At 36.6% G+C, this 9341-nt stretch overlaps 1 protein-coding gene across 1 annotated transcript in view; it reads left to right on the top strand.

Moving 5' to 3' along the window:
* Positions 1-6112: 6112 nt before the first annotated feature.
* The window catches only part of ttyh1 (tweety family member 1), a 49724-nt gene continuing 46495 nt past the window's right edge, over positions 6113-9341 (top strand). Inside the window, exon 1 of the mRNA XM_061915285.1 lies at positions 6113-6252. The gene's annotated coding sequence lies outside the window, so the exon portion shown is untranslated. The remainder of the gene's footprint in view (positions 6253-9341) is intronic.

Below are 9341 nucleotides of genomic sequence, written 5' to 3' on the forward strand. Positions count from 1 at the left end.
TGTGAAGTAATTGGAACATCAAATAGATCAATAATTCAGAAGAACAATGCTTTTAATTTTTTTTATATATATTTTTTTTAACAAGGATAGTTTAAAAAATGACACTAAAGGTATCAGGGATCCAAATGGGTCTCAGTCATTAAAGTCTTACAAACAAGTCAAATATCTTGTTTACTTTATTTTTTAATGCTAAAATATATATAAATAAACTTCAGATCTAACCGTTGACATAAAGTTTTAATTTCAAAAAAATATTTTAAGCTCTTTTCGACAAAGAAAAAACTTTTTTAGGGCAAAAACTTAAAATGTGAAATATTTTACCCCCAAACAAATATTTAAAATGGAATGTTTGATGTGAAGTAATCGGAACATCAATAGATCAATAATTCAGAAGAACAATGCTTTTAATTTTTATTATATATTTTTTTTAACAAGGATAGTTTAAAAAATGACACTAAAGGTGTCAGGGATCCAAATGGGTCTCAGTCATTAAAGTCTTACAAACAAGTCAAATATCTTGTTTACTTTATTTTTTAATGCTAAAATATCTATAAATAAACTTCAGATCTACCCGTTGACATAAAGTTTTAATATCAAAAAAATATTTAAGCTCTTTTCGACTAAGAAAAAACTTTTTTAGGGCAAAAACTCAAAATGTGAAATATTTTACCCCCAAACAAATATTTAAAGTGAAATGTTTGATGTGAAGTAATTGGAACATCAAATAGATCAATAATTCAGAAGAACAATGCTTTTAATTTATTTTTTTAATTTTTTTTTAACAAGTATTGTTTAAAAAATGACACTAAAGGTGTCAGGGATCCAAATGGGTCTAAGTCATTAAAGTCTTACAAACAAGTCAAATATCTTGTTTACTTTATTTTTTAATGCTAAAATATCTATAAATAAACTTCAGATCTACTCGTTGACATAAAGGTTTAATTTCAAAAAAATATTTTAAGCTCTTTTCGACAAAGAAAAAACTTTTTTAGGGCAAAAACTCAAAATGTGAAATATTTTACCCCCAAACAAATATTTAAAGTGAAATGTTTGATGTGAAGTAATTGGAACATCAAATAGATCAATAATTCAGAAGAACAATGCTTTTAATTTTTTTTATATATATTTTTTTTAACAAGGATAGTTTAAAAAATGACACTAAAGGTATCAGGGATCCAAATGGGTCTCAGTCATTAAAGTCTTACAAACAAGTCAAATATCTTGTTTACTTTATTTTTTAATGCTAAAATATCTATAAATAAACTTCAGATCTACCCGTTGACATAAAGTTTTAATTTCAAAAAAATATTTTAAGCTCTTTTCGACAAAGAAAAAACTTTTTTAGGGCAAAAACTTAAAATGTGAAATATTTTACCCCCAAACAAATATTTAAAATGGAATGTTTGATGTGAAGTAATCGGAACATCAATAGATCAATAATTCAGAAGAACAATGCTTTTAATTTTTATTATATATTTTTTTTAACAAGGATAGTTTAAAAAATGACATTAAAGGTGTCAGGGATCCAAATGGGTCTCAGTCATTAAAGTCTTACAAACAAGTCAAATATCTTGTTTACTTTATTTTTTAATGCTAAAATATCTATAAATAAACTTCAGATCTACCTGTTGACAAAGTTTTAATTTCAAAAAAATATTTTAAGCTCTTTTCGACAAAGAAAAAACTTTTTTAGGGCAAAAACTTAAAATTTGAAATATTTTACCCCCAAACAAATATTTAAAATGGAATGTTTGATGTGAAGTAATCGGAACATCAAATAGATCAATAATTCAGAAGAACAATGCTTTTAATTTTTATTATATATTTTTTTAACAAGGATAGTTTAAAAAATGATACTAAAGGTGTCAGGGATCCAAATGGGTCTCAGTCATTAAAGTCTTGCAAACAAGTCAAATATCTTGTTTACTTTATTTTTTAATGCTAAAATATCTATAAATAAACTTCAGATCTACCCGTTGACATAAAGTTTTAATTTCCCCAAAAATTTTTTAAGCTCTTTTCGACAAAGAAAAAACTTTTTTAGGGCAAAAACTTAAAATGTGAAATATTTTACCCCCAAACAAATATTTAAAATGGAATGTTTGATGTGAAGTAATCGGAACATCAAATAGATCAATAATTCAGAAGAACAATGCTTTTATTTTTTATCATATATTTTTTTTTAACAAGGATAGTTTAAAAAATGACACTAAAGGTGTCAGGGATCCAAATGGGTCTCAGTCATTAAAGTCTTACAAACAAGTCAAATATCTTGTTTACTTTATTTTTTAATGCTAAAATATCTATTAATATACTTCAGATCTACCTGTTGACAAAGTTTTAATTTCAAAAAAATATTTTAAGCTCTTTTCGACAAAGAAAAAACTTTTTTAGGGCAAAAACTCAAAATGTGAAATATTTTACCCCCAAACAAATATTTTAAGTGGAATGTTTGATGTGAAGTAATCGGAACATCAATAGATCAATAATTCAGAAGAACAATGCTTTTATTTTTTATCATATATTTTTTTAACAAGGATAGTTTAAAAAATGACACTAAAGGTGTCAGGGATCCAAATGGATCTCAGTCATTAAAGTCTTACAAACAAGTCAAATATCTTGTTTACTTTATATTTTAATGCTAAAATATCTATAAATAACTTTCAGATTTACCCGTTGACAAAGTTTTAATTGCAAAAACTATTTTAAGCTCTTTTTAACAAAGAAAAAACTTTTTATGGCAAAAACTCAAAATGTGTAATATTTGATCCCCCCCAAAATATTTCAAGTGGAATGTTTGATTGGAACATAAAATAGATCAATAATTCGGGTCACATATGGCTTTTCTTAAGTCAGTACCGAAAGTGGTAAAATCAGCCGTTCATCTGCCGGGATTTTTTTCAGGGATGAATAGGGAAGTCCTTCTTTAGCTGCCATCTTGTTTTATCACATATTGCTGCCTGTGCACCTGTCAATGTTTACTGTCGTCAATCAACAAAAAAATCCTGACTTTGGAGCAATGTTCACGGACTCTAGTATTTGGCTGTCTATTAGATGCAATGGTTTTCCGTATTGGGACCATGATTTCGGTCCTAACTTGTTCACACCTCCCCATATGGAAGCTACTTTTCCTTGTTCAGGTCTCAAGACCGTACTGTAGTGTATGTGTTCATCCTATGGTCACATATGTGTTGTTTTACGTCAGCACAGGAAGTGGTAAAATCCGCCGTTCACCTGCCGGGTTTTTTTCGGGGATGGATAGGGAAGTCCTTCATTAGCCGCCATCTTGTTTTATCACATATTGTTGCCTTTGCACCTGTCAATGTTTACTCTCGTCAATCACGAAAAAATCCTGACTTTGGAGCAATGTTCACGGACTCTAGTATTTATGTATCTATTAAATGCAATGGTTTTCCGTATTGGGACCATGATTTCGGCCCTAACTTGTTCACACCTCCCCATATGGAAGCTACTTTTCCTTGTTCAGGTCTCAAGACCGTACCATAGTGTATGTGTTCATCCTATGGTCACATATGGCTTGTCTTACGTCATCACCGGAAGTGGTAAAATCAGCCGTTCCCCTGCCGTTTTTTGGGGGGGTGAATAGGTAAGTCCTTCTTTAGCTGCCATCTTGTTTTATCACATATTGCTGCCTGTGCACCTGTCAATGTTTACTCTCGTCAATCAACAAAAAAATCCTGACTTTGGAGCAATGTTCACGGACTCTAGTATTTGGCTCTCTATTAGATGCAAAGGTTTTCCGTATTGGGACCATGATTTCGGTCCTAACTTGTTCACACCTCCCCATATGGAAGCTACTTTTCCTTGTTCAGGTCTCAAGACCGTACTGTAGTGTATGTGTTCATCCTATGGTCACATATGTGTTGTTTTACGTCAGCACAGGAAGTGGTAAAATCCGCCGTTCACCTGCCGGGTTTTTTTCGGGGATGGATAGGGAAGTCCTTCATTAGCCGCCATCTTGTTTTATCACATATTGTTGCCTTTGCACCTGTCAATGTTTACTCTCGTCAATCACGAAAAAATCCTGACTTTGGAGCAATGTTCACGGACTCTAGTATTTATGTATCTATTAAATGCAATGGTTTTCCGTATTGGGACCATGATTTCGGCCCTAACTTGTTCACACCTCCCCATATGGAAGCTACTTTTCCTTGTTCAGGTCTCAAGACCGTACCATAGTGTATGTGTTCATCCTATGGTCACATATGGCTTGTCTTACGTCATCACCGGAAGTGGTAAAATCAGCCGTTCCCCTGCCGTTTTTTGGGGGGGTGAATAGGTAAGTCCTTCTTTAGCTGCCATCTTGTTTTATCACATATTGCTGCCTGTGCACCTGTCAATGTTTACTCTCGTCAATCAACAAAAAAATCCTGACTTTGGAGCAATGTTCACGGACTCTAGTATTTGGCTCTCTATTAGATGCAAAGGTTTTCCGTATTGGGACCATGATTTCGGTCCTAACTTGTTCACACCTCGCCATATGGAAGCTACTTTGCCTAGTTGATGTCTCAAGACCGTACCGTAGTGTATGTGTTCATCCTATGGTCACATATGGCTTGTCTTACGTCAGCACCGGAAGTGGTAAAATCAGCCGTTCACCTGCCTGTTTTTTCCGGGGATGAATAGGGAAGTCCTTCTTTAGCCACCACCTTCTTTTATCACATATAGCTGCCTTTGCACCTGTCAATGTTTACTCTCGTCAATCACGAAAAAATCCCGACTTTGGAGCAATGTTCACGGTGTCTAGGATTTGGCTCTCTATTACAAGCCCCGTATCCATATAAGTTGGGAAATTGTGTTAGATGTAAATATAAACAGAATACAATGATTTGCAAATAATTTTCAACTCATATTCAGTTGAATATGCTACAAACACAACATATTAAAAGTTAAAACCGATAAACATTTTATTTTTTGCAAATAATCATAAACTTTAGAATTTGATGCCAGCAACACGTGACAAAGAAGTTGGGAAAGGTGGCAATAAATACTAATAAAGTTGATAAATGCTCATCAAACACTTATATGGAACATCCCACAGGTGTGCAGGCTAATTGGGAACAGGTGGGTGCCATGATTGGGTATAAAAGCAGCTTCCATGAAATGCTAAGTAATTCACAAACAAGGATGGGGGGAAGGTCACCAATTTGTAAGAAAATTGTGGAACAGTTTTTGAACAACATTTCTCAACGAGCTATTGCAAGAAATTTAGGGATTTTACCATCTACGGTCCGTAAAATCATCAAAAACTTCAGAGAATCTAGAGAAATCACTGCACGTAAGCGATGATATTACAGACCCTTGATCCCTCAGGCGGTACTGCATCAAAAACCGACATCAGCGTGTAAAGGATATCACCACATGGGCTCAGGAACGCTTCATAAAACCTCTGTCAGTAACTACAGTTGGTCGCTACATCAATGTTATTGGGACCATGATTTATGTCATCACTTGTTCACACCTCCTCACATGGAAGCTACTTTTCCTTCCTTTCCACACACACACACTAAATGAGTCAGTGGGCTTGCATTATCTCCCTGCCCCTCACCCTCCCCCCACTCTGTCAGTGCCACAGAAAGTCCGCCTCCTCTTTGGTCGCCGCTCTTGTTCAGCCTCCGCTCAAAAACCGTGTTTGCCCAAAAAAAAAATCCTCGCACGCGACCCCCCCACCACCACCCCTTCTATTCACGCTCCATCCATCTCTCAGCATCACTGCCTGGGAAATTCTTCCTCCTCGCCGCCTTTCTCCCCCACCCCAGCATCCTCTGCCTGCAGGGGAAGGTGCGTGTGCGTCGTCCCCCGACACATTCCAACACGGCCAGGGTCTTTTTTTTTTTAACCCCCCCCAACAAAATCAACGTAATCCGGTTCCAATCCGGTTTATTGTGCAACTGGTCACGTGACCCGATGCATGCTGGGATACGGAGGACAACAATGAAGCGTCCCCGAGGGGTGTCTCCTCCATCCTAACCCCCCCTCCTCTCTCTCTCCCTCTCTCGCCCTCACGGAGCGCTCCTCTCCCATCCGTCAACGCAAGCGGCGCCCTCCTCGCCAGTTTATCGCCACAATTGCCTCGGCTCCGTCGTCCCATCTCTCCCGCGGCCTCTTCAGCAGGATGTTTTTGCCAGAGCGCCGGGCGTCCGTCGCCGCCACGCGTGCCTGAGCGGCGGGAGGTTCTTCCACGCGCGGAGGCAGAAGGCGAGCAGAAAGCGTCCCACGCCAGCGTCGGAGGTAAGAGTTGACGTGATTATGGCCACCATGATGTTGGAACGTCGAGGAAGAGGAGGAGGCACACACCCCCCACACTCTCACACAAATGTCCATTTTAATGGCTGACTTCAGAAAAGAGATTTTCTGCATTGGAATGTTCTGCATCAAATGATGGCGACGATGTCATGCGTGTTCGAAAATCCATCCATTTCCATCCATTTCCTACCGCTTATTCCCTTGTTCGAAAATCCAGTTCGTCAAAACACAATTTTGCATCATTTAGTGTACAAATTCAGTGTCAAAATTCAGGTTATTAAAATTTGATGTGAAAATGTCAGTCAGTAAAATATCAGTGTGTAAAATTTCAAGATATATAAATGAATTGTAGAAAAAAAAAGGTGTAATACAATCCACTGAAAGATTTCAGTGTGTAAAAATGCTTTGTAAAATAATCTGTGTAAAAAAAAAAATCACTGTGTAAATTAAGTGTAAAAATTTTTTTGCATGTAAAATGAAAACTAAGTGTAAAAAAAAAGTAGGCGTGTATAAATTAAGTATAAAAAAAAATTCAGTGTGTAAAAGGTCAGTGTAAAAAAGCCGCTGAAATATTTCCGTGTGTAAAAATGTTGTGTACAAATTCTGTGTAAAATAATTAGTACAAAAAAATAACTGTAAAAATTAATGCTATGTAAATTAAGTGTTAAAAAAAGCGGGTAAAAATTTAGTGTAAAAAAATGTTGCGTGTAAAAAAAACAAAAAACCTTGGTGTATAAAAATTAAATGTAGAAAAATTCAGTGTATTAAAATTGAATGTAAAAGAATTAGCAGGTAAAAATTTAGAGTGTAAAAAAATGCAAAGTACATAAATTAAGTGTAGAAAAATTAAATGTAAAAAATCAGCAGGTAAAAATGGATAATCAGTAATAAAATTCAGTGTGTAAAAATTCATACTATTTAATACAATGTTAAAAAAAAAGTCAGTGTGTAAACTAGGTGTAAAAAAAAAATATATATATATATATATATATATATATATATATATATATATGTCTTAATTGGATTATCCAGAGAATAGTGCTCAATACCGTGGTAGAGCGCAATATGTACTGTATGTGTGGGGAAAAATCACAAGACTACTTCATCTCTACAGAACTGTTTCATGAGGGGTTCCCTCAATCATCAGGAGATTTTAATGGAAGCATTCACATACAATGGTTTATATAGGGCACAGAGTGGGTAGGTACAGGCAGGCGTAGGGGCGTGGTGATTGGCTCATGTGTTACCAAGGAGGTGTATCTGTTTGTGACGGCATGCTGATAGGATTTCACTGCGCTTGTTGAGGGATGACAGGTCTGGGTGATATATAATAAACAGTTTCTCTTTTAAGCATAAGTTGCATCTTTTATTACCACTGTTGTAAGGTGTGCTGGATGCAAGAATTTGCCATGTTATTGAATATTCAACATTATTGTCTTTGAGGTTCCAAATGTGCTTGCTGAGTTCTGTAGAATTCCGCAAGGTCTGGTTTCTAAAGGAGGCCTTGTGATTATTCCATCTGACTTTAAACTCTCCTTCGGTTAATCCTACGTACTTGTCGGATGTATTAATGTCCTTGCGTGTTACCTTTGCCTGGTAAACGACTGATGTCTGTAAGCTCCCCCCGCTGAGAGGGCAATCAGGTTTCCTGCAGGCATTGGTTTCGGAGGCAGTCCTTTTGCAATTGCTTTATTGTGATTTGAAAATATTTGTTGTATGTTATTCATACAGCTTTAGCTCAATTTAATGTTGTTCTTGTTGAATACTTTTCTTAGGGTGTTGCCTTTGGGGAAGTGTTTGTCGATCAGAATGAGGAACTTTTGGCCAATATTAGTTGAGACGTTTTTGCTGTATGGGGGGTTGTACCAGATTATGTTGTTTCGTTTTCTGCTCTTTTTTGGTTGGTTTCCTGGTGTGGGTTCGTAGGTGAGGGTGAAGTTGTATCCGCTTTCATCAAGTGCTTTCTGGTACGGGGGGGGTTGCTTGGTCGAAGACCTGTCATCCCTCAACACGCGCAGTGAAATCATATCAGCATGCCGTCACAGACGGAAACACCTCCTAGGTAACACATGAGGCAATCACCACGCCCCTCCGCCTGCCTGTACATACCCGTTCTGTGCCCTATATAAACCATTGTATGTGAATACTTACATTAAAATCTCCTGACGATTGAGGGAACCCCTCATGAAACAGTTCTGTAGAGATGAAGTAGTCTTGTGATATTTCCCCACACATACATATATGTGTGTGTGTATATATATATATATATATATATATATATATATATATATATATATATATATATATATATACACATATATATATATTTATGTATATATACTCACACACACACCCATTTTCTAAACATGCATAATTGATCTATAACTGGAATTTTTAAAAAAATATGCAATTTTAATCTTTTTGGGCACCCCTAATGATTATATACGGTATTAAAATCCATCCATCCCATCCATTTTCTACCGCTTATTCCCTTTCGGGGTCGCGGGGGGCGCTGGCGCCTATCCCAGCTACAATCGGGCGGAAGGCAGGGTACACCCTGGACAAGTCGCCACCTCATCAGTATTAAAATGTGTTTGGAAAATTAAAATGAATACTTAAAAATCTGCTGGTATGATGACTTTGTGATGTCGTGTCCACTTCACCAAAGATGGCAGAAACGTGGCAAAGGTGTCGCATTGTTGTTTGGACCCAAGTCCCGTTTGAAAGGATCCGATTCAGGACTACCTCCTCGGGTTGTACGGTATACCGGTACTACTATAGTACCGCGATACTAATGAATCATATTCGGTACTATACCGCCTCTAAAAGGTACCGGTCCCCACTGTCATCGTCACGTCATGACATTGCTGGTTTTACGAACAGAGGAGCATGTTTGGCAGCGCGCGCACACTGAGTACTTACAAGCAGACACAGTGTGTAGACAGAAAAGGGAGAATGGACGCATTTTGGTTGATAAAGGTGAAGTTTGAACACTGAAACACCCTCAGGAAGAGCTGCCAGCCATTTTATCCATTTTTGGGGGAATTGAGGGGATTATTATGGTGCCTTCAAGA

Source organism: Nerophis ophidion, linkage group LG11 (assembly GCF_033978795.1).
Source record: "Nerophis ophidion isolate RoL-2023_Sa linkage group LG11, RoL_Noph_v1.0, whole genome shotgun sequence".
Classification (NCBI taxonomy): domain Eukaryota; kingdom Metazoa; phylum Chordata; class Actinopteri; order Syngnathiformes; family Syngnathidae; genus Nerophis; species Nerophis ophidion.